Source organism: Amblyomma maculatum, chromosome 11 (assembly GCF_055883805.1).
Source record: "Amblyomma maculatum isolate TAMU_Amacu chromosome 11, ASM5588380v1, whole genome shotgun sequence".
Taxonomy (NCBI): domain Eukaryota; kingdom Metazoa; phylum Arthropoda; class Arachnida; order Ixodida; family Ixodidae; genus Amblyomma; species Amblyomma maculatum.
The window spans coordinates 160205407-160232249 of record NC_139354.1 but is presented as its reverse complement, the minus strand read 5'-3'; the positions used below and the strand labels follow the sequence as shown (position 1 = coordinate 160232249).

General features: G+C 43.1%; 1 protein-coding gene across 5 annotated transcripts in view; it reads left to right on the top strand.

Annotated features, from left to right (window-relative positions):
- Positions 1–518: 518 nt before the first annotated feature.
- LOC146175281 (uncharacterized protein CG43867) overlaps positions 519–26843 on the top strand; it is a 429718-nt gene continuing 403393 nt past the window's right edge. For 3 of the 5 annotated variants that reach the window (XM_084584707.1, XM_084584708.1, XM_084584706.1), the window contains exon 1: positions 519–837. The gene's annotated coding sequence lies outside the window, so the exon portion shown is untranslated. The remainder of the gene's footprint in view (positions 838–26843) is intronic. The other 2 variants (XM_084584710.1, XM_084584709.1) reach the window with 1 other exon arrangement.

Sequence of the window (26843 nt, the reverse complement as noted above, 5' to 3'; positions counted from 1 at the left end):
ATTCCGCCAAAAGCATTCGCCCCCACTTTTCTGCTACAGAGTTGTTGTAAGCAGCATGAGGTGGCGGTACCAGTCCCATCGCTGGGGCAGCGGTTCGTCTGGCGTCGCCGCCGCCGCAGGCGATGGGAACATCTGACTTCTTCTGATCGAATCAGGCAAGTACCCCAAACAAATTTAGTATTAAAAAATACTAGCGACAAAATGCGATTTCTGTGCGAAATCTGAACTGCAAGGATTCCGCGGTTTAGCTGGGAGAAGCATTCTACAGCGCGCGTCTAATTGTGCAACACCTTGTACACAATAAATCAGACGCTCATTACGGCTTCTTCCTATAAGCCATAAGGGGTGAAATATCAGAACCTGCCGGTTGCAACCGATGCGGGCGGAGCGAAGAGCGAGCGCGCGTTTCCCTTGCGCGTGAACGGCTGTAGCGGAGGAGCAGCAGTGGGGCGGTGGCGACCCCACCGAGGCGCGGCGGGCGGTGGAAACAGATTCTATTGGAGAGGCCGTAAGAGAAGAGAGAAACGCGCTCTCCCTCGAGACCTGCCGTGCCACTACAAAGCCTTCTAGAACCACCTCCTCGCCTGTGCGCGGTCGAAATAACAATGACGCTATTTCGCACGCTATTTCGACGGTTACCATCAACAACAATACCGAAGAAGCGTGATCTCGTTGACGGTTTCGACTAGAGCGACGTGATGCTAAGCCTAACCGTGTGTACGCTGTTGAATGTTGTTGCAGTGTGTAACGTTGTGTGACTAAGGCCCATCGGTGTGACCTTCCAGCTGTTTGTCGTTGCTTCCACTCGGAACCGATGGGCAGCTTTGAACGGCTACGGTAAGCGCATCCACTCACCGACTGTTGGACTACATTTAGCGCATGCAATAAGTGAACAGTGCCCGACTTTCCTACGGGCATCTGCGCTGATGCGATCCCGAGCTGGCTGCGCGATGATAGCACACTGAAAGCTGCCGCATACCTTCGCCAATTCAGACAAAAAACTAGCGCCAGCATTCGTCGCCGTTTCATTAAAAAGGAATAAAAACTAATAGTTGAACTCGGTCGTCCCGTACAGCGTGATTTATTAGACTAGAAGAGTGTTTTGGTGGTCTAGTCGGTGAAATGCGTTCATCTTCAAAACTGCGCGAATAAAACAATGGCAGATGACAAAGCGGGTGCACAACACACCAGCGCCTCTCAAAGCGCAAATATAGAGGGGGGGGAGTGCACTTTTTTCCTTGATCGGTTCGTCAAAGCAACGACATCGTTAGTGGAAGCTGTCATCCACATTTGTTCACGTGCAGTTTGATTCTACATTTCTCACAGTTTTTTAAGTTAAAATCCTTTCCGGCGTTTTACTTTTCGCAGCAATGCACATTGTTTGTGTTGTTATCGAGCTTGCGAAAATTCCATGGGTTCGGCTCCGATGCTGGAACAGCGTCTGTTCGGGAAAAACCCAATGTGGGGACGGTGAGTTTTGGTCTGTGCCCTGCCCGTCAATCTTTGCTCGGCGGAATTACGAGACGAGGTAAGGAGCGTGGGTTGTGCGGCCCGAGGAGGACTATAATTCGGTCATGGTCACCGAAGGCTGCTTCTCTGCATGACAACGGTGCTTCGGGGCAGAAACAACGCTAAAGATTGCAGGGCGTTGGTACCAGGCGAAACATGCCTATTCGTGGGAACAGTTTGCATTATAGTAGTTACAGTGCTTTTAGACAGCTTTTACGTAATTTGTAAGGCCTCATATTTGGCAATTGTGAGTTATTCATTCATATAATGTTTTAGCTCTTCACAGAGAAGACATCACTTTCTTCTGAAACTTCCTCTTAGCGCGTATCAGTTAGCAGTTATACTTGTTTCGCTGATGGCATCTTGTGCTACTTTTTTTTTTTTTTTTTTAGCAGAAGGAGGGTGGTAGCTAGGCCATGTGGGCCTGTAAGCGACTCAGAAGTGTTGTTTCCTCCTCGACCTTGAGATGCTGGGGAGTGCAGCTTTAATCTGTGCTTAACCATATATTTAAACTTCTGCGGCAAGCATCTTGGATATGTGTGACGTTTTGTTCACTGAGGGGCGCCACCGCGCCGGTCTGCGTCGGTAAATAAAAAGGCACGCATGACTGGGCTAATAAGTGCGTGATATGCCCTCAACCAGCGTGTTATCACAATATATGACATTTGAAAAAGCCTAATTTAAAGCTTGAATTTTAGTGCCTAACTAGCAAGATTTTCCTCTTGACTGATGTGGAAACTAGTACTATATTACATGATTATGCTGCCCTCACAGTTACTTTTACAATGTTTGCCTGCAACACGACTGAATAATTAGGTGTGGCTTAAGTAAAGCCGCATGGTTAAAGTGCATTTTTCAGATCTTAAGCTCATATCTAGAGGGAATGACTTTCATTTTTTAGTTCTTTGTTGCTGTGTGGTTGGCAGTGTTCCAATGAGGATGGTCTCCGCTCGTTAAGAAAGTATCGACTCCAAGGTTTTGAAAACCACTACGGCGCAAAGAAGACAACACAAGAAAGAAAAGAACACCACATGCGCACTGGTGCCCTGTGGTGTCCTTGTCATTCTTGTGTTGTCTTCTTCGTGCTATAGTGCTTTTCAAGCCATGAACCAACTTGCTCTACAGGTTGTCACTCCAAATTTTTCTTGTGTATGTTCTTTTATTAGTGATGTGTTAAATTTCTGAGAATTGAATGTCTTCTTTATGCTGTTTCAGTCTTGGTTTATTAATCAAGCGATGACCGTGATGCATACAAATTGCTTTAGTGCATTTTTATACATAGTCTTAAATTTGTTACAATGCTAGGCTTCTTTGAAAGAAGACAGCAAGTGACATCATGCTTGACATGACCAAGCACTTCCATACCACACTCACTGTTCGCTTGATGAAACCAAAATGGTGTCAAGAACTATACCCACTGCAGGGCGAAGGCCTCTCCCATATTTCTCCAATTAACCCGCTTCCGTGCTACCTGCATCCACTTGACCCCTGCGAACTTCTTAATCTCATCTGCCCACCTAACTCTCTCCCGCCCCCTGCTACACTTTCCTTCCCTTGGAATCCAGTTTGTTACCCTAAGCGACCATCGGTTATCCTCTCTTCGCACTACATGTCCTGCCTATGCCCATTTCTTCTTCTTAATTTCCATTAGAATATCAGTAACTTGAGTTATTTCTCTGACCCACACTGCACGCTTCCTATCTCTTAATGTTATCCCTACCATATTTGGTTCCATTGCCCTCTGAGTTGTCCTCAACTAGGGCTCTTGGTTAGCCTCGTTTCAGCCCCATAGGTGAGTACAGGTAAGCTGCAACTGTTGTATACTTTCCTCTTGAGCGATACCGGTAAGCTGCTAGTCATAATCTGCGAGTGCTTGCCAAATGCGCTCCATCCCAATCTTATTCTTCTTGTTATTTACTTTTCATTGTCCGGATCTGCGGTTACTACCTGTCCTAAGTAGACATATTCGCCTACTACTTCCAATGCTTCGCTACCTAACGTAAACTGCTGTTCCTTCCCGAGGCTGTTGAACATTACCTTAGTCTTCTGCATAATGAGTTTTAAGCCTACCTTTCTACTTTTCCTGTCTAGGTCGTCGATCACTATTTTTAGTTCATTCCCCGAGTTACTTAGCAAAGCAATGTCATCAGCAAATCGCAGATTACTGAAGTATTTTCCATCTACCCTTATCCCTAACTGCTCCCATTCCAAGTCTCTGAATACTTCCTCTAAACAAGCTGTGAATAGCACTGGGGATATTGTATCTCCTTGCCTAACACCTTTCTTTGTGGTAATTTTGTTACTTTCTTTATGCAGAACTATGGTTGCTGTGCAGCCACTATATATATCTTCCAGCACTTTTACGTACGGCTCAACTACCCCCCGATTTTGCAATGCCTGCATCGCCGCCGAGGTTTCAACTGAGTCAAGTGCTTTTTCGTAATCAATGAATGCAATGTATAAGCGCTTGTTATACTCCGAGCATTTTTCGATCACCTGGTTGATGGTGTAGATATGATCGATAATAGTGTACCGATTCCAAAAACCTGCTTGATCCTTTGCTTGATTGCAGTCTAAGGTTGTCCTGATTCTCATTAGCGATTACCTGAGTAAATACTTTATACGTAACAGACAGTAAGCTGATTGGTCTATAATTTTTAAGGTTCGTAGAGTCCCCTTTCTTATGAATGAGGATAATGTTTGCATTTTACCATGGTTCCAGTACCGTCAACGACACCAGGCACTGCATATGCAGGGTGGCCAGTTTTTCTAGCACGATATCCCCCCTGTCTTATAACAAATCTGTAGTTATCTGATCCTCTCCCGCTGATTTCCCCCTTTTCATAGTTTCTAATGCTTTCTTGACCTCTTCCTTCGTCACTGGTGGAACGTCTGACTGTTTTTCCCTGCTGCCAATCTGGTTACGGTCCTGACTACTTTGGCTACTGTAGAGATCTGTATAAACACCTCGGCTGCTTTGACTATCTTGTCCATATTCGTGATGATGTTGCCCGCCTTATCCCTTATTGCATACATCTGGTTTTTGCCTATGCCCAATTTCTTATTTATCGCTTTAAGGCTTCCCCCGTTCCTAGCAGCATGCTCAATTTTATCCACGTTATACTTTCTTATATCGGCCACCTTGCGCTTATTGATTAGCTTTGATATCTCAGCCAATTCTATCTGGTCTGTTGGATTCGATGCTATCATACTCTGGCGTTTCTTAATCAAGTCTTTCGTCTCAGACAGCTTACCAGTATCCTCCCTGACTATCCTACCGCCTACTTCTACAGCGCACTCAGTAACGATATCTCTGAAATTATTGTTCATTGCTTCTCGGGTAATGTCGCCATCCTCGGTTAAAGCTGAATATCTATTCTGTTCAATACCGTAGCAGTCTGGGCGTGTTATACTTTCCGCTATTCCATTTCCATCTATTCTGTAGTGAGATCCTGAACTCTTCTGCCCTCCCCCTCACCGCTAATTCATTGCATTCCTTCTTCAGATTTGGGCTAAAACAGGACCTCACCATCCCTGTGGTCACTGCATTGCACTTTCTCGATTACCTCTACATATTGCATGATTCTTAACTTATTACGCTGTGCAAACTCAACTAGTAACTCCCCCTGCTATTCCTAGAGCCGATGCCATAGTCACCTACTGCCTGGTTTACCTACCTTGGCATAAAAGTCGCCCATTAGTACAGTATACTGCATCTTTATTTTTCACATTGCTGATTCTACATCTTTGTAGAAGCTTTCAACTGCCTGATCAATATAACTACATGTGGGTGCATAGGCCCGTACAACCTTCAATTTATATCGCTTATTAGGCCTAATTGCGATGCCTGCCACACTCTCATTTATACTATAGAATTCATCTATATTACCCACTATATACTTATTGACAAGGAAACCTACTTGTAGTTCTCGCCTCTCCGGTAAGCCTCGATAACACAGTACATGCCCATCCTTCAGTACAGTATATGCCTCATTCGGCCTCCTAACCTCACTAAGCCCTATGACATGCCATTTCATACCCTCTAGTTCCTCTAACAGCACTGCTAAACTTGTTAAAACAGACGCTTGGGCAAGTTGGTAATCCATTGAGGGTAAACAGTGCAAAATAGATGTGGACGAACGAAGTACACAAACGAGCGCTGACTTTCAACTCGCTTTATTGCTTGTCCCGCGAAAATATATACATGGAACAAACAACAAAAGAAAACGCGATGACACTGATAACCAAAGATACATAATATCTCCAGCTGCGGATGACAAGAGTGGCATCATTGCCGTGCATTCAGAAACCTCATTTCCTTCGCTGTTAGAGCCACCGAACCACTTCTAACACAATCATCATCTATCTTCGCGATTTCAACGGCTTCCAGAATTTCACGGGTTAGCTGACTGCGGTGTTTCTTTATCACTCTCGTTTATTCAAATTGTGGCGTGCAATTATCACAATCCCTGCAGTGAATGCCAAGGCGCCCTTTCACTGCTTCGTGCACATTGTAATGATGTTCTTTGAGGCGTTCATTGAGGCAACGCACTCAATGTTTATCGATATATTGTTTACCGCAAGAAAGCGGAATAGTATAAACAACACTTTCCTGACAGGGCACAAATTGTTTTTTGTGTCTAACTGAGCAACTTTGTGCAACGAACGCGGCGTTGTTAACCTTCTTGCAAATCATCCCCAGCTTGTTGGGTGCTGAAAGGGTGACTCTGATATTAAATCGGCTTCTTATTTTCTTCACCTTGTGTGAAAGCCCGTGAATATATGGAACCACTGTAACTTTTTCTTTTTTCTGAACGGTCGCAGGTGGAGCCTCATCCTCGTTCCTTTTCTTCGACCTTAGGCCTGAAAGAATTGATTCTGCTGTTGTGACAAGCAGCTGCTTGGGACACCCGGCATTCACTAGACGTTGGGTTTGAGACTCGGAGCTGTCTTTGAAGGAATGGAAGCATGACTTTTTAAGTGCATTGATATAACAGGACTTGACAACAGCTCTTTTTACTAGTTTTGAATGAGATGATGCAAATGGAAGTATTGGTTTACTGTTTCGTGGTTCGTACATCCATCAGCATGTATGACTAGGTGAAAAGGACAGCTTGAGGTCAAGAAATCTGATCGTGTTATATTTAGGAAACTCACAGGTTAACATCAGCAGATAAAGGCACTCTTCAAAAATAGATTTAATGTCTGGAATAATTCTCTCAAAGTCATTAACGTTAGTGTCGATCAGGACAAGAAAGTCATCAACGTAACGGAAGCATTGCACAACCTTCGACCCTTCCAAACGATTTCTCAACTTTCAGCCTTTTTGCGCTAAAAGAAGATCACTTAGCACGGGTGCAATACATGAGCCAATGCATACCCCTTGTTTTTGCAAGTAGGTTTCGTTATTCCAGGTGGCAAAGGTGGAAGTCAGATACGTTAGTAATAATTCTAAAAAACCTGCCACAGACAGGCCTGTCTCGTTCTGGAACGACAAGACACCTTGACGGTCAATACAGTCTTCTATGCACGAAAGGAGCTCGTCATGCGGTAGCGAGTAGTACAAATCTTTCACGTCAAACGAACAAGCATTAGACCTTTGTTCTTATGCACTTCAAAAGATTTTAACACATGCTCCAAATTCTTTACCTGGAAAGGGTCGTCTAAGGTTAATGAATCTATGATTTTCTTTAAATAAGTTGCTACAGAGCTTTGCTACGTGCCTTTCTCAGAAACAATTACTCGAAATGGGCAGTCAGGTTTATGGGTCTCAGCGCTAAAGAATAACTGTAAACTAAGACCTTTACTATTACCAAGTGAATTTCTTAGAGCTTCAAGGTTAAGTTTCTTACAAACATATTTTGCATTAGCTTTAGCCTTTGCCAAAGTGACATTTTTAATGGGATTGAAACATGAGAGGATAGCTTCTCGGCCTTTCGCAACATAAAGCTGTGAAGGCAGCACAAGAAAACCTCCTTCCTTGTCTGCTGGAAGCAGGCTTAACGAAAGTTGCTTCAAGTACGAAATAGTCTTTCTTACAGGTAGGCTTTTCACTGGGGGTTTGTGACGAAGTACAGCGTCCACTCCTTCGGACACACACACCTGTCAACTTCCGATGCAGGTGCTAACCTGGAGACTTGCCTGGCCATCCCTAGAAGTTCAGCTGAAGACTTCCTGGGTTCCGTAACGAACATCGGTCCTTGGGATAGGATGGGTCGTGCGTCCTTTGGGAGATTAGCATTGCCTATGGTGGGGATGATGCCTTCTGTCTTTTGTTCCTTGGCTTGAGACGCACGGATCTGATGAAGAGCTTGTTGCCATAAGAAGTCCGCGGTTGAATTGGCCAGGTTGGAAAGTTCCGTCCATTTTTTCTTCCCTTGACGAGGACCCCAGTCGTTTTGCATTCTGAGACGGAGTCAGTTCCGGTGGAACCGAGCTTGTCTGTTCCATTATGCCTTGAGGATTTTGCAGATTCTGGAGCAATGGCCCTGAGATGGCTGGAAGCCGCCGAAAAGCTGCAGAACTGGATGCGGGAACCGAGAAAGGACAAGGTCCTGGCTTGGCATACAGCGAAGGCGATGTAGGTCACCAGGATACACGGATGGACGGACATACAGTTAAAAGGGCCCGATGTACTAAAAATAAAACTGAGTAAAATAGACGCTTGGGCAAGTTGGTAATCCATTGAGGGTAAACAGTGCAAAATAGACGAGGATGAACGAAGTACACAAACGAGCACAGACTTTCAACTCGCTTTATTGCTTGTCCCGCGAAAATATATACATGGAACAAACAACAAAAGAAAACTTGATGACACTGATAACCAAAGATACATAATATCTCCAGCTGCGGATGACAATAGCGGCGCCATTGGCTTGCATGCTGGTCATCCGCAGCTGGAGATATTATGTATCTTTGGTTATCAGTGTCATCACGTTTTCTTTTGTTGTTTGTTCCACGTATATATTTTCGCGGGACAAGCAATAAAGTGAGTTGAAAGTCTGTGCTCGTTTGTGTACTTCGTTCGTCCTCGTCTATTTTGCGCTGTTTACCCTCAATGGATTACCAACTTGCCCAAGCGTCTGTTTTAGCCAGTTTTATTTCTAGTACATCGGGCCCTTTTAACTGTATGTCCGTCCATCCGTGTATCCTGGTGACCTACATCGCCTTCGCTGTATGCCAAGCCAGGACCTTGTCCTTTCTCGGTTCCCGCATCCAGTTCTGCAGCTTTTCGGCGACTTCCAGCCATCTCAGGGCCATTGCTCCAGAATCTGCAAAATCCTCCAGGCATAGTGGAACAGACAAGCTCGGTTTCACCGGAACTGTCTCCGTCTCAGAATGCAAAACGAATGGGGTCCTCGTCAAGGGAAGAAAAAATGGACGGAACTTTCCAACCTGGCCAATTCAACCGCGGACTTCTTATGGCAACAAGCTCTTCATCAGATCCGTGCGTCTCAAGCCAAGGAACAAAAGACAGAAGGCGTCATCCACACCATAGGCAACGCTAATCTCCCAAAGGACGTACGACACATCCTATCCCAAGGACCGAAGTTCGCTACGGAACCCAGGAAGTCTTCAGCTGAACTTCTAGGGATGGCCAGGCAAGTTGGCACCTGCATCAGAAGTTGACAGGTGTGTGTCTGAAGGAGTGGACGCTGTACTTCATCACAAACCCCCAGTGAAAAGCCTACCTGTAAGAAAGACTATTTCATACTTGAAGCAACTTTCGTTAAACCTGCTTCCGGCAGACAAGGAAGGAGGTTTTCTTGTGCTGCCTTCACAGCTTTATTTTGCGAAAGGCCGAGAAGCTATCCTCTCATGTTTCAATCCCATTAAAAATGTCACTTTGGCAAAGGCTAAAGCTAATGCAAAGAAAATTTGTAAGAAACTTAACATTGAAGCTCTAAGAAATTCACTTGGTAATAGTAAAGGTCTTAGTTTACAGTTATTCTTTAGCGCTAAGACCCATAAACCTGACTGGCCATTTCGAGTAATTGTTTCCGAGAAAGGCACGTGGCGAAGCTCTGTGGCAACTTATTTAAAGAAAGTCTGAGATTCATTAACCTTAGACGACCCTTTCCAGGTAAAGAATTCGGAGCATGTGTTAAAATCCTTTGAAGTGCATAAGAACAAAGGTCTAATGGCTTGTTCCTTTGACGTGAAAGATTTGTACTACTCGCTACCGCATGACGAGCTCCTTTCGTGCATAGAAGACTGTATTGACCGTCAAGGTGTCTTGTCGTTCCAGAACGAGACAGGCCTGTCTGTGGCAGGTTTTTTAGAATTATTACTAACGTATCTGACTTCCACCTTTGCCACCTGGAATAATGAAACCTACTTGCAAAAACAAGGGGTATGCATTGGCTCATGTATTGCACCCGTGCTAAGTGATCTTCTTTTAGCGCAAAAAGGCTGAAAGTTGAGAAATCGTTTGGAAGGGTCGAAGGTTGTGCAATGCTTCCGTTTCGTTGATGACTTTCTTGCCCTGATCGACACTAACGTTAATGACTTTGAGAGAATTATTCCAGACATTAAATCTATTTTTGAAGAGTGCCTTTATCCGCTGATGTTAACCTGTGAGTTTCCTAAATATAACACGATCAGATTTCTTGACCTCAAGCTGTCCTTTTCACCTAGTCATACATGCTGGATGTACAAACCACGAAACAGTAAACCATTACTTCCAGAAGTACTTTGCTTTGGGCTAGTTGGTTCATGGTTGAAGTGGATTATGAAGACGGCGCGAAAGGGACGAGGACAAGGAAGGAACACCATTAGCTGTCCTGTTATTTTGGTGTTCCTTCCTTGTCCTCGTCCCTTTCGCGCCGTCTTCATAATCCACTTCAACCATTACTTCCATTTGCATCATCTCATTCAAAACTAGTAAAAAGAGCTGTTATCAAGTCCTGTTATATCAGTGCACTTAAATAGTCATGCTTCCATTCCATCAAAGACAGCTCCGAGTCTCAAACCCAACGTCTAGTGAATGCCGGGTATCCCAAGCAGCTGCTTGTCACAACAGCAGAATCAATTCTTTCAGGCCTAAGGTCGAAGAAAAGGAACGAGGACGAGGCTCCACCTGCGACCGTTCAGAAAAAAGAAAAAGTTACAGTGGTTCCATATATTCACGGGTTTTCACACAAGTTGAAGAAAATTGGAAGCCGATTTAATATCAGAGTCGCCCTTTCGGCACCCAACAAGCTGGGAATGATTTGCAAGAAGGTTAACAACGCCGCGTTCGTTGCACAACATTGCTCAGTTAGACAAAAAACAATTTGTCCCCTGTCAGGAAAGTGTTGTTTATGCTATTCCGCTTTCTTGCGGTAAACAATATATCGGTAAACATTGAGTGCGTTGCCTCAATGAACGCCTCAAAGAACATCATTACAATGTGCACGAAGCAGTGAAAGGGCACCTTGGCATTCACTGCAGGGATTGTGATAATTGCACGCCACAATTTGAACAAACGAGAGTGATAAAGAAACACCGCAATCAGCTAACCAGTGAAATTCTGGAAGCCGTTGAAATCGCGAAGATAGATGATGATTGTGTTAGTAGTGCTTCGGTGGTTCTAACAGCGAAGGAAATGAGGTTTCTGAATGCAAGGCAATGACGCCGCTGTTGTCATCCGCAGCTGGAGATATTATGTATCTTTGGTTATCAGTGTGATCACGTTTTCTTTTGTTGCTTGTTCCATGTATATATTTTTGCTGGACAAGCAATAAAGCGAGTTGAAAGTCAGCGCTCATTTGTGTACTTCGTTCGTCCTCGTCTATTTTGCGCTGTTTACCCTCACTGCTAAACTAGCTTCACTAGCTAGGGTTCTAGCGTTAAACGTTGCCAGGGTCAGTTTGCAATGGCGGCCTGTCCAGCGGAGCCAGGAATTCTTAGAGCCCCCTGCTGCGTCATAGGTCTGACTGCCGCTGTAGTCAGTTGTTCCGCAGCCGCTGGTGACTGAGGGCCGGGGCTTTATGGAACTAATCATGAGAGGTTGTGGCCAGTTACTGTACTAGGGTGGCCAACTCCTGTTCTGGTGAGGGAGTGCATTGCCGGAGGTGTTTGCCGGCATCAGGTCGCACCCCAAACCTATTTATGCAATTCCATCGACACGCGTTTTTTTTTTTTTTTAATCCGGCGGAGAATTGCACGGCACCGGGATTTGAACCCCGGTCCTTTTGCATGCAAGGCGGATGTTCTACCGTTACGCCACCGCTGCACCTGTCAAAAATAAAGTATAGTCCAAATTACTTGGCAGCTTCTGGCTATTCACCTAGTGATCTATCAATTCTAATGACTTGTGCATCCTTAGAGAGAAGAAAACATGCAACTAAAATGACATATCTGTAGTCCTTTAAGGATAGTATCATCCAATTGGGCATAGCTGTGCAGTTGCAAAACAAAAAAAGCATTTCTTTAAACCTTTATTGCTGAAAAGTCACATAAAGGTTCTGAGATTCTTCGGCAGCACTTTCTTTTTGCATAGTTTATGTCAGAATGCATTTATTTATTATGAATACCTACAGTGTCCATTGGGCAGTGTCGTAGGGAGGTTAATTATATCACAAAATGTCGAGAAGAAAAGAGTCAAACGGCGGCAGCAAATTAGTTATATCACTGAAACACAATAAACTCCTATCTTAATTAACAGTGATAACACATTTAGTGCAAAGCATGAAATATCTCACTAAAGAAATATATTCACATGCATTTACAGTAAACCGGAAGTATCGTGTAAACAAAATTCATGTAAAGTCCTATATGGCAGATGGAAAGTTTGATGCACACACTATCTCATCAGGGTGCAAATTCCATTCAGCAATAGTTTGTGGAAAGAGTGAAAGCTTAATGGGACTCTGGTATGTCCTAATCATTTTAGAATTGTCACGTCTCTGGAAGCAATAATGGGGCTGTTTTAAATATATGTCCTCATCGATTCCTGTGTAACATTGACCTCAATATTTTCCTGTGTGTGGACAGCAACTTCCATCCCAAAGTTCTTGTATTTGCTGAACCACTTACCTTGTAGTCATAGATGCCCGTGACAGATCTTGCTGCTGAACACGTTCTAACTTATCTTGAAGAACGTTTGTGAAGGGCTCCCACGTTACACATGCACATTCTAAAACTGGCCGTATGTTAGAAGTATGCAAAGTTCCCTTCGAAGCTCTGGATGCACACCTTCTCATGTCAGTTTGTGTTGCCCAGTTCAAAGTGGCAGATAATATTTTTCCCAGGTATTTTACTTGGCCTATGCATTGTATTGAATCGTTTCTTAGGAGGTATATATAAATGACATGCTTTTCCTGTTCGTAAACTGTATATATTAGCATTTTTCTACGTTAAAATCCATCTTTCATTTGACACACCAAGAAAAACTTTGTTATTTATCAGACTGTAAAACACCTACATCATCTGCATATGACATAGGATGGTATACAACAGTCATCCGCATTCAATCTCACATTTGAAGCAAGGCCTTTTGTTAAATCATTGATAAAAAAGAAGAACAGAAGCAGTCCAAGAAACGACCCTTGGAGCACTCCTGACAAGACACTAATCGCTCGCGACGTGACACCGTTTATAATCACCTTTTGTTGCCGTTCGTGCAAATAATCTATCAGCCAAGAAATGACATTTTATACAAAAGCAAGTCATGTGGGACAACGTCAAACGCTTTCCAAAAATCGACAAAAACAGCATCTATCTGTGTGCTATTGTTAAAGTCATATGCAATATCGTGGATGAATTCAGTAAGTTGAGTAGTACAGAATAGCCGCAAGTGAAATATATGTTGGGTCGAGGTGAATAAGTCATGTTCATAAAGGTGCTTATTAAGACCAAAGTAAACATTGTGTCCAGTGTTTTGCAATAAACAGATGTCAAAGAGATCGGTCTGTAATGACTTATTAAATCACGAGAGCTGCTTTTAAAGTTAGGAGTTACATTAGACAGAGCCGAAAATTACACGAAAACTAGGCAGGCGCGTTCCCAGAACAGCACCGAAATTCAAAATGGAGACAACAAATGTTTTCCCAGCAGAAAAAAAAATTGACCGCATTACATATAGGTTTAAAGTTTCATTTTTCTCTGATCATTTGAACGGGGATGTCCACAGAGACATCAGTGAGTGGCTGCCACCGTCGATGTATTCTAGGCACGATATAGTCGATGCAAACTCTGCACTCGTTGACAATGTTTCCTCTCGGCGCGTTATTTAAATATGTTCCTGTAAATGAAGGATTGGCATACATTGAAAAGTATGCGCAATTACTTAAGGCAAAAGGGCAAAGAAATGCCGTGATAATGAAGCATAGGGTATTGTGGGGATACAACAGGTATGAGGTTTTGAGGGGTATTTGGAAAGGAATTATGGTGCCCGGGCTTACTTTAGGAAATGCGATTTTGTGCCTAAATTCAGAGGTACAGTCGACATTAGAAATAAATCAGAGCCGTTGGACGATTATCACTGGGTGTCCACGGCAAAATCACAAATGAGGCAGTTACAGGAAAATATGGGCTGGGCACCTTTCAAAATACGGGAAGCTCAGAGTAAAATATTATATGAGGAACGCCTGAGGAAATTGGACATTAACAGATGGGCAGCTAAAGTATTTAAAGACCTATACCTGAAAAACGTTAACTCACAATGGAGTAAAAGAACTAGGAAACTTACCAGTAAGTATGCTGGTCACAAGGACGAAGAAATAAATAGCCTTAAGCAGCAGGTGAAAACCACACAAGGTAACAAATTGGATAAATTCGATGGAAAAGAAACAGAGTGTGGAACTATACTGAAAGTGGTAAAGGCAGATCAGGAAGGAAGCTTTCTTCGATAACTCAAGAGGCAGTGCCCTACTTTTTGAAGCAAGATCAGGGTGCCTTAGAACACGCGGCTACAAAAAGAGATTTAACAAGGAAGGTTACGCATGTGCAGTATGTGATAAATCCACGGAAACAATTGACCATATTATACTCGAACGTAATGGTATCCTTCCGGAAGTCGATGCAGGCGCACTCTTCCTGAAGCTCTGGGGTTTAGAGATACCAGTGGCCGGGTGAATAAACCGGTGGTGGAAACTAGCAAAAAACGATTGGAAGATTGGTGGCTTAAAAGCAGAAAAGTGACATAATGTTAGTAATGTAGAAACAAAAATTCAATAAATAGAATGATAGTATATTTATTTATTCATTTATTTATTTCAGTTACCCTCTTGGCCCGGTGGGCATTATAGAGGGGAGTGGGACTTGGCAAAAAAAAAAAAAAAGGAGGGGAGGAAAGAACATGGGTACATGGCATTGTAGGTTATGAAGGCAAATGTTTACAATGCAGAATTCACACAATAAAATAATAACAACAAACAAAACAAATCATACTGTTTGCAAATTATTGAATGCATAAATACAGGATAGGGTGGAAAAAAACAACAACGCACACGACATTGCATGCAAACAGTAACACTCGATAAAAAAAAATTAAAAAAAAGAGAAGTAAATAAGAAGTCGCGTACAACGCGCATGATCGCTGGAAGGCCAAAGTGCACAACTTAACCTATGAAACTATGAAATTAAAATAAATATTACTATCTATCGTTGCTGCACAGTACACACAGCTTTCTTTTAAATTCATCAACATTGTCAGCAAGCACCAGCGTTTCAGACAGGCAGTTCCACTTCGTTGCTGTTTTGGGTAAAAATGAATATTGATAAGATGCAGTTCGAAAATGAGGTATTCCTACTTTATAAGAGTTATCGATGCGTGATGAGACATATGCCGTTGATGTTATAAGCGAATTTTTCAGTGTTAGATTATTGTGATACATTTTAAAGAAAAGGCACAAGCGGGAGATTTTCTGCGTCGCGACAAAGGTTATAATGACAATGTGTGCTTCATGAGTGTTACATTTGATAAATGCCCATAGTCATCGAGAATGAAACGTGCAGCGCGATATTGAAGAGACTCTAGAGCATACTCCAGTTTTGGACGGACGAGTGATTTATAAATAAGTAGTTGACGGTGCCATAGAAAAATTACGTTTAATATAGCCTAGCATGCGGTTAGCATTTGTGATAATGGAATTAATGTGCTCATTCCAAGTTAGGTTTGATGCGACAATAACGCTAAGATATTTATATGATTTTACTGACGTTAATGGTGCACCTTTAATGTTATATGAAATAGGACAATAAATGCCGCGACGAGAAAAGCGCATTACTTTGCATTTAGTCGTGTTAAGTGTCATATTCCATGCAAAGCACCAGTCAGAAACGGCATCCAGGTCAGCTTGAAGCACACTTAGATCATTAGTAGTTTTTACTGAGCGTTATATGACACAATCATCGGCAAAAAGTCTGACTGTTGATTTAATGTTGTTAGGCAGATCGTTTATGTAAATCAGAAATAAAAGAGGGCCAAGCACAGATCCTTGCGGGACACCTGAAGTTACAAGGACTGACGAGGAGAGGTAGCCATTAGCGCGAACAAACTGCGAGCGATTAGTTAAAAAGCATTCAATCCATTTTAGTAAGTTGTCAATATTAAGCATGCTCAATTTATAAAGAGGTAGCCTGTGAGAAACTTTATCGAAAGCACGACAAAAATCTAAATATATGCAGTCAATTTCATACCCACTATCAAGTGAAGAATGTATATCATTTACGAATGCTACTAACTGTGTTTCACATGAAAAATGTTTTCTAAAACCATGTTGGAGAGGCGAAAAAAATGACGAAGATTCTAAAAAGGTGGCTTGGTGTGAAAAAATGACGTGTTCCATGATTTTGCAAGACACAGAAGTTAGAGATATTGGTCGATAGTAGTTAGCCGCATGTTTGTCGGCTGATTTATGGAGTGGACCTACGCTGCCTATTTTCCAGTCATCAGGCAAAGTCCCATGTTGTAGTGACTGTTCGAATATCTTAGACAATATAATCGCAGAATAAGTTTTAGTTAGGGGTATGCGAATAGTACTTTTTCCAAACCGAATCGAATACGAATAGTGCACTCTTGCTATCGAATCGAATACGAATAATGTAGCTAAAAAGTGAATCGAATATGAATTGAATAGTGAAAGCAGCGAATCGAATACGAATCGAATAGTGAAAGCAGCAAATCGAATACGAATCGAATACTCTGCAAGTTATGTTCATATCATTTGTACATTGATTACAAAACATTAAAAAGTGTCTGAAATTCAATTTTATTCAAAATGCTGTTTGATATATAGTTCACAACAATGTACAGCTACGTCAACCTTGACTACAGGCGAGATAAAGTCTAAATATTTAAAAGCAAAAAGATTGCACAAAGCCATAAGCAAAAGAAAATAGCACTCAGTAAAGTCAAGTGGAGTTGGCAGGAGTTAATAAAATTACTATATGCAACTTGGCTTGAAGTACAGCCTGGCACTGCTAGAATGCACAACTAGAAATTGAGTACTGTCAACATGGCATCAGTCAAACAACATCACATCAACTAAGACAAGACTTTCTCAGACTAGTCATCAAAAATTTTAAAAATGCTTGACTAGATTAAGGCTCTAACACTGCGGGGAAATCACACAGAAAATGCAGATACATGTCTAGATTAATCTGCAGTTTTTATTTGAGCCTTTAATGACTAGGACTGAAACTTGTTGCAACAGTTATGAGAAACGACCATTCACAAAGATAAAATTTGATATCCCAAAAGGTGAAACATTAGAAGTAGTGCAGATGCAGTGAAACAAAGCGCATTTCACAAAGATTTAAATGAGTATATGGAACACTGGGCATGTTGCAATGGCAGCACTATTCTTAAAAAAAGTGTTAACTATGGGAACAAAATAAAGGCAGTCTTGTGCATCATAATGTAACTAGGGATATTCACCAACAAATGGTTCTGGACTGTAAAATTGCACAGCAGGTCTGTTGGGAAATGTTATGGCAGCTTCGACCGCACTGAGTTGCCGTGCAAGAATACAAGGTGCTCCACACTGTCCGATGAAAGTGATTCCCGCCGACAAGTTACTGTGTTGGAGCAAGTTGAGAAGAGTCTCTCGCTTGCCACCTGAGTAGCCGGAATGGCAAGGTACTGTCTGGCCATGGTTGCAAAAGCTCCATACTTGATTTTTCCTTCTGTTTGCTACCACTGAAATGGACTGCTATCATGAGGCAATACTGGGGACTGGAGATAGTCGGACATTTCTTGCATCAAAGAGCAAGGGTTTTCATTGTGTTTTGATGATACCAAAGTATTAAACACTCCCCAAACGGATGACTGCTCTCCTCTCCAATCCATCTGCTCCTGTGCAGAAGTTTCTTGCGAGCCCAACTGTGACAGCCTCGACTCTTCCTGTTCCTGAAGTACTGTACATGTACCGTCTTTTGCAGAAGTTTGCGGCCCAACGCGCCGGGCAGAGGAGCAGTATCGCTCCCGAGAGGCGGCGCTGCGCCCGCCGGCGCTGCCTGCTGACGTAGTTATAAAGAGTGAGGAGGCTTGTTCTCTTCCCCTTATCCCGCGGCTGAGAGCGAAGATGTGCGATATCAACCGCAGGATGAGGAGAAGAGAACAAGCCTCCTCACTCCTTATAGCTACGTCACCAGGCAGCGCCGGCGGGCGCAGCGCCGCCTCTCGGGAGCGATACTGCTCCTCTGCCCGGCGCGTTGGGCCGCAAACTTCTGCAACAGACAGTACATGTAGCGTTACTTCTCGGCAGATTAGAGACGTGTGAACTATGACACGACTACGAGAAGTTGCCTCCGCGATTCGTGATATGTCCAATCTTTAAGAATGTTTCCATATTACAAGAATACCTAGCACTACGAGAGAAGTATATGAACTTCACCGAATTTTTTACAGATGGATCAAAAACAGCAAATTATGTTGGATGGGCTGTTGTGCAAGGCAACAGAGAAAAAGTTGTAAGGCCACCTAACAGTGCCTCAATATTTACTGCAGAATGTTACGCTGTCTATGTAGCTGTAAATAAAATTATGCAACAGAACTGTGAAAAGAGCATAATCTATACCGATTCTTTAATTGTGCTTACGGCATTACATTCTAAAAATGCAGTTGAGCCTATAGTAGGGAAAATCATTCACGGCATAGAAAAAATCACAACGCAAGGCCAAACCATAATCTTTTGCTGGGTTCCTAGCCATGTCGGGATAGATGGTAACAAAGTAGCCAACTCATGTGCTGCACAAGCTCGAACTGAGGAAATAAAGAAAATACCAATTCCCTACAAGGATTGTATTAAGTTAGTAAAAAGAAGCCTGATAGATAAATGGCAGAAAAAATGGAATAACGAAGAGCAAAATAAACTACACACAGTAAAACCCATAGTAGGAGAATGGAAATCATGTGCACAGAACGAACGCTTCAGTGAGGTGATTTTGTGCCATCTTCGAATCGGACATACACACTTGACACACAACTTTTTACTGAGAAAAGAGCAAAAACCATTATGCGAAGAATGTGGAGGTGAGTTCACTGTGAACCACATTTTGATCTCGTGCACAGAACTTGAACAGTTAAGGAAAAAATATTTTACTCCATTCTATAATGAACGCATCCCATTCCACCCCTGTTTACTATTAGGAGACGTTGAAATTTCATCTGTTTTTAGTTTTCTTAAAGAGTTACGGATTCTAAATCAGCTGTAATTTTCTAAACTTTTCAGTTTCACTCATAAAGAAGCTCAGCAGTGTTTGGCGCATGATGGCCTTAGTTGCCTATGTGCCAAAAAACCCAACCCAACCCGCCAACTAAATAACCCATCATAGTCAAATCTAATGGGATCCATTGGAAATTCAGAAGAACTTTTGTAAACAGGAAGAGGGAAACTATGGTCGCGTGAAAATGCTTCAACTATGGTCGCGTGAAAATGCTTCAGCAAAGGTCTGATTCAGAACGTTAGCGCAGTTGCTCACAGGAATGGGGTTAGACTTAGAATCAACAAGCGATATTGCTGACTTGCCTCGCTCGTGTATATTGGTCCAAAATTTTTTTGGATTATTTAACAGAAGCGATGGCAGTGTGAAATTAAAAAAAATTTGTTTCGCTTCATTCAAGGCGTTTTTATAAGCTCTAACAGTTACTTTTAGCGTTGAGCACAGCTCATGTGTGTTTGAGTGTTTCATTTTGGAAAATAGCCTTCTCTTTTTGTTGGCGAGGCATTTTAGTGTCTGGTTGTACCACGGTGCGTGTCGGTTGGTCAAAATGGTTTTACGAGGAATGTACAAATCAATTAACTCATGAAGTTTGCTTTTAAACAGCGCCCAATTCTCATTTACCGATCACTTTTTAAATCTATGAATGAAGTGGTCCAGAAAAACCTCTAGAGCCTGATTGAACGCAGTGAAATTTGCCCTAGAGTAAATGTAGACAGTTTTAGTTTTGTTACGCGATGTAGGCACTGGTAAGTTCAATGTAATGTGCAACAGTAAATGGTCACTTATTCTAGGCATATAACTAACACCCGAAACAAAATCTGGAATGGTGGTTAATAACAAATCCAAATCCAAATCCAGATAATGTAACTCTCGTTGGTTCAGTAATCACCTGAAATAATGAAAAATTAGCACAAAGCTCTGCAAAATTTGATGACTCTGATGTCCCGTTATTCGCAATACTAGTGCACAACCAGTCAATATCAGGAAAATTGAAATCGCAAAATAAGGAAACTGGAATGTTGGGAAAACTAGCATATATTACATTGAGGGCATCATGAAGATCACGACAGAATCCAATGGGTGCAGATGGTGCGTGATAGCAGGCGCAAAATAAGTTTTTGATGGTTAATTGTTACTTACACGCAAATAAATTCTAATGAAGTGGCAAGTTTAACATGGTAGGCTTCAATGCGTTCAGACACTGCTATTAAAACGCCGCCACCACGGCCTGAAGAGCGATCACATCGAAAAACACTGTAGTTTTCTTGGGAGGAAAAAAGTTCACTGTCACGTACAGAACTATGCAGCCAAGTTTCTGTTAACACAATTATGTCAGATGATGTAGTGTCAGCTGCGCAGGATAAAGAATCACGGTTACGAATGACACTACGTATATTAGTAAATAAGACCGAGATACTTTGGGGCGTTTGTGTGCATCTACGCGGAAGGCCGGCTAGCTATGGAGATTAGCTTGAGGAGCATGACTGTACTTCATTCATAGCATTACGTGCACATTCAATCTCCTGGACATTAATGTTTGGGCAGTACAAGAAACATTTATTTTTTTAGAACCAGCTTATTAAAGTGTAGACTAAGCTTTTCATTGGGTGCTGTTTCTTTGGCGAAATCGATCAGCTTTTTTCGCGCCTGCCTGGTAGCTGGGCAGAAATCTTCAGATACCGCGATGCCTGATCCCTTCAAGCTGGTTCTGGCACTGAATACTTTATCTTTCGCTTTATAACTGGCAAATTTGACTATTATAGGCCTCGGTTTTTCGGAAACTATTGCGTCAATCCTGTGCGCCCGAACAAAATCTGCATCTTGCACACTTATTGACATTTTATTTATTATTGTATCTTTTACTTTCTCTTCTGATTCAGTCCAGGTCTCACTTGGTTCATCTGCAATATTGTAAAATACTAGATTATCCCTGCGGGACCTAACCATTCAAACGTGCACTGAGTGTCTTGTTCTCCTTGATTAGCCTATTGGTGGATTCCTTTACTGAGGCTAAGTCATTCCGACAGTATTCTATTGTATCCAGCTTGCTTTCCACAAAATCTAGTCTGCTATGAATGCCTTTTTGGAAAACTTTGATAGAGCGCAAACACACACGACCACTAAGGACAAGAGACGAGACACAAGCGAGACACAAGTGGTCGTGTGTGTTTGCGCTCTATCAAAGTTTTCCAAAAATGAACCAACTCGCCCAAAAAGAAGTGTTAATGAATGCCTGTTATTTTATTTTTTAATTCATCTTGATTGTCTGTAAGGGTTCTAATGGAGTCGAGGATATGGGCTTGGCTTTCTTCAATATTAGACGTTTGTTCTTTGCGCTCACGAAGCAGTGAAAGTGTCATTATTCTCAGACTCCGCTGGGGCGTCATTCTGAGTGTTAGCTCGGGTGTGTTTGCTATGATCAGGTCCCGGATTCAATTCTACATCTCCTGATAACAATAGCGTTAGCACAGAAAAACACTCGTAAGCATAGTCAGAAAGCAGTTGTGGGCATGGGAGCACAATAAGGAAAACATTGTTCGAACGTTTCGAAGACCAACCTGCAAAAGCAGAGATGAAACGGGTTTGTAGTAATCATCGTGGCAGAGCCCCCATGCCCACTGAAGTCGTGAGGACGGTGGAAGGCATTTATGTAGGGCGGTGACGCTGATGTTCATGTTGATGAAGCGGACGATCCGTAGAGAGCCACAAGGACTTGCATCGGATCAGCATCCAAAGCGGTACTGGGGCAGATATCAGGTACGGTCTCTTGGAACACTGAGAACATATCGTCGCTGAAGCACCGGTAAGGCGTCGTAACAGCGCATGCGTTGAGTAGGGTTGATAGCTGCAAAAGGTAGAGATGAAACGGGTTTGTAGTAACCATCGTGGCAGAGCCCCCATGCCCACTCTGAAAAACATGAGCATGATAGCAACTGCTACCACCCTGTTTCAAAGGGAACACTCCTATATTCCGTCCATCCATCCATGATAGCAACTGCTACCACCCTGTTTCAAAGGGGACACTCCTATATTCCATCCATTCATCCGTCCGTCCGTCCGTCCGTCCGATTGTCTTATTCTGGTAACAGCTCCTCTGGTCGCCTCGCATCAGATGTCTTCGCGGTGGTCATCCGACGCCAGCCATCAACCTTTATACATGTGCACATCTGGGCGAGGCAGCGCCGTGTTGGTGACATATTTGTTTGTGATGTTTTTGAGAGCTGTGACTGGATTGGATTCTTGGACTTGGTGGCAGTGTTACCTAGGTGAGGTGCGTGCTAAGGGTAGGGAGCAGGGAAGTGCGATACGTCAGAAGGGGGGGGGGGGGGCAATTTCCCAGAAGGGCATGGAAATGTGAAATTAGCAGTGAAGTTAGAGGGGGTGCTTGTTCGGAATTTTACGGTAGGCAAAATAAACAAACAGAAATAGGTGAAACTCTGTGGGAGCAGCGCTTCAAAGTGCGATTCGATACGCCGTCGGAGCCATGAGCAAAATGAGGAATCTTCTGTGATACTTCATCGTCATCATCATCATCATCAGCCTGACTATACCCACTACAGGGTGAAGTCCTCTCCCATATTTCTCCACTTAACCCGGTTCTGTGCTAGCTGCATCCACTTAATCTCATCGTGTTTAATTTGTTAAATTTTCTACCTGAACACTATCATATCTGTCTTGACTTTGCTCTTAGGACCTATTAATGACTTCAGAAATTAAGGACCACAAAAATGTGTAGCACTGCACTAAGTAAATGAACTATTACAGGTTTACGCAGCAACCAACATACTTCTTTTCGTCTACCTAAACACATGTATTATTGGTAATTATCACATCATCATCAGCAGCACCAGCAGCCTGACTATACCCACTGCTGGGCGAAGGCCTCTCCCATATTTCTCCAATTAATCCGGTTCTGTGCTAGCTGAATCCACTTGACCCCTGCGAACTTCTTAACCTCATCCGCTCACCTAACTTTCTGCTGCCGCCTGCTACGCTTTCCTTCCCTTGGAATCCAGTTTGTTACCATAAACGACCATCGGTTATCCTTTCTTCGCATTACATGTCTTGCCCATGTCCACTTCTTCTTAATTTTCACTAGAATGTCGGTAACTTGAGTTATTTCTCTGACCCATTCTGCACGCTTCTTATCTCTTAATGTTACTCCTACCATTTTTCGTTCCATAGCCCTCTGAGTTGTCCTCAACTTAAGTAGAACTCTCTCGGTTAGCCTCCACGTTTCAGCCCCATAGATGAGTACAGGTAAGATGCAACTGTTGTATACTTTCCTCTTGAGCGATACCAGTAAGCTGCTAGTAATAATCTGAGAGTGCTTGCTAAATGCGCTCCATCCCAATCTTATTCTTCTTGTTATTTCCTTTTCATGGTCCGGATCTGCGGTTACTACCTGTCCTAAGTAGACATATTCGCCTACTACTTCCAGTATTCGCTACCTAATGTAAACTGCTGTTCCTTCCCGAGGCTGTTGAACATTACCTTAGTCTTCTGCATATTGATTTTCAAGCCTACCTTTCTACTTTTCCTGTCTAGGTCATCAATCATTTATTGCAGTTGATCCCCCGAGTTGCTTAGCAAGGCAATGTCATCAGCAAATCGCAGATTACTGAAGTATTCTCCATCTACCCTTATACCTAACTGCTCCCATTCCAAGTCTCTGAATACTTCCTCTAAGCAAGCTGTGAATAGTACTGGGGAGATTGTGTCTCCTTGCCTAACACCTTTCTTTATGGGAATTTTGTTACTTTCTTTATGCAGAACTATGGTTGCTGTGCAGCCACTATATATATCTTCTAGCACTTTAACGTACGGCTCGTCTACCCCCTGATTTCGCAATGCCTGCATCACCGCTGAGGTTTTAACTGAGTCAAATGTTTTTTCGTAATCAATGAGTACTATGTATAAGGGCTGGTTATATTCCGAGCATTTATTTATCACCTGACAACTTACATTAGAACAATTAGGAAACAATTGGCATGTCTCCTGGCTATCAGGTAGACCGGGAAGGCGGTGATCTACCCTCCACTTGGCTTGTTGCTATTTATTTATTGTTCCTCGGAGGTCCACACGAGGGGTAAGCTTACAAAACAATTTTAATGCAGATATAGATGGTCTTCGATGGCAGGTTTGAAGTTAAGCAGATGTGTACTTTTCAGTGCCTATAGGTGGCGCAGTTGTACCACTGTCGTGGCAAGCGTTGGAGGAATGGAGGTGTCACAGACGCATGCATGTATGAAGAAGCATGCAGCTGCCGTCCCGGTTGTGCATCTTGAGACGATTTTGTCACTGGCAAATGAAACTTGGAGGTGTGTCGCTAGGGTATGGCAACATTTAATGCTGGCCATGAGATATGCTGCGGCATAAAAACTACGGCAGGCACCTACCTTTGAATTGAGTTGCTGTGCCTACAAACAAACGCGTTGAAAGCCCCACCACACACTATGACCATGGAGATCTGCTGCAAAAGAAATGCCATAAAGGCTAGCAACAGTAGCGTAGTTTTTCTTTATGCGCATGCAGCATCCATGCGCAGTGCGTACGTGTACGCTTGAAATGCGGTAGATGTGAACAAACAAGCACAATTGAGCCGTTTGACTGTCGTACAAGTAGCAAATTCACATGCATATTTAAACACGTTTTTCGACGATTATAAATGCGCTTTGAAGACACGAGTGAGAAACACGACGTGTTCGTCCATGCCTTAAAGGGGCACTGTGACGTTCTCCAGGTCGCTAATTTCAGCCAACCTCTAGGTTCTTTTCCTGTGCCGTCATCAGTTAAAAAAGAATGATAAAAATCGACATGCGGAGACGGGAGTTATTCGGTTTATAAAATTTTAAATACAAGAAAAAAAGAACAGCGCATCTGAGCCGGTGTAGGAGGGAGCCCCTCTCCCATTTTGCTCGCTCAGCGCTCGACTTGGGCGGAACCTATGAGAAACTACTGACGTATCGGAAGCTATCCACCATGGTTGCCTGTCCAACTCAATCTGTAGCCGCACTTTTTGGCAGCGTCGTTACCATGGTAACGACGCTGCAAAGCTGAGCTATGAGGACCGGCTTCTCTGTCTGCCCAAAGCTAGCCTAGCCCACCAGACGCTGCTCTACACCATCTTTGCGAGGCTGTCGACGAGGTGGACCCGATGGTCAGCAAATTTGCGTCGCCGTTTTGGTGTTTTGCCGGCGTCCATCTCTGCTGCTGCTGATCACTCGAGCGCTACTTCTTGTGCGAAAGGCGGAGACGGAGGAATGGCATGCAGGAGCTAAGGCGAAGCCTACCCTGCACCTGTACAGGGTCAGCAAGGAGGTCATCCACCAGGTACGACTATGTGACAACTCCCTGGACAGTGGCCTGCTGGCGGAAGCTCGCTGCGGAGTGCTACGGACTCCACGAGCGATCTCAACACAACTTGCGCCATCTGGGGAGTGTCGGCAGAAATGATCAGCCACATGATTTTGCACTGTCCAGGAATTTTGCCGGCCTCCGAGATCCGAACACGTTGTCAGCTGCCTTTGGATTTGAGGAGCCTGGGGGAGGACCACAAAGCGGCGTATCAAATTCTGGTGGCAACGGGGATCCCTGCAACCTTTTTTCTTTTTTTGCAGGCCTGTACCTGTGGTAAAATATATATAATTTTAGGATCTGAACCAAAGCTTATTTAAGTCATTCTGGCTCACTTGGGCATAACGCATAGCTACAAAATATTCATATTCTGATTATTGACTTCATTACCTTCTATGCAATAAAATCACTTTTTTTTTCATTGGCAAATATTACAAGCCATTTCGGCCTATGCAGGAGTGGCACAATACACAAAAGCTAGCTGCCAGGTTGATAAATGAGACACATTGCTGAAAACCAAAAAACACGCAAAAAACATACAAAAAAACCTTGGAGAAAGCCATGGTGAATGATATAAAACAGAATACAAATTAGAAAAATTACATGAGATAATCTTAGAGCTGTTTTGCAAAATTATTTGATTCAGTTATCTTTACCAGCAAGGAATTCCAATCTGCAGTGGTTCTTGGAAAAAAAACTGTGTTTGAATGCTTCCGTGCGTGAAAAGATTGGGACTAAGGAATTATTGTGGCTATGTCTGTTTTTTCATGCTGTCGATCACTTTATTGAGTTACGTGAATCTTGCCGTCCTCTGAATTCTTTCTTGATTGTGTTGCATTGTATACTTCAGGAAAATGCATTACTCCAGAAAAATTCTGAATACTCCAGAAAAAATTTTCTTTCTTGAAGTGCTCACTGCATACAACCTTGTAGTCGGTTACTTCCCGATTCACAGCTTCAAGGTACAAAGCGATTTCAGTTTTTAGATGGCGCTTCCTGTCAGGATTAATGTATGCGGACGACATTGTTTTATTACCCAATAGCCAGGAAGATCTAAAGGGCCACTGTCCAGGGAAGGCCCTTTTAAGAAAAGGAGCCCAGTGTTTCGATCAGGTACCGGAGATAGTCTGTGCAAAATTCTACAGCGACACGCGTGCCGCAAAGCATCGAAAATACAATTCAAAGCTCCCTCATGCTCTCCTTTGAGAAGCCAGCTTCACCGCTTCCTGCGCTGGCCCGACGGGCCCCGATAATGACGTACGTACCGGGAACGATGTCCATTGGTCCGTCTCGCTGACTGACGGGAGAAGGATGGGTGTCTACCG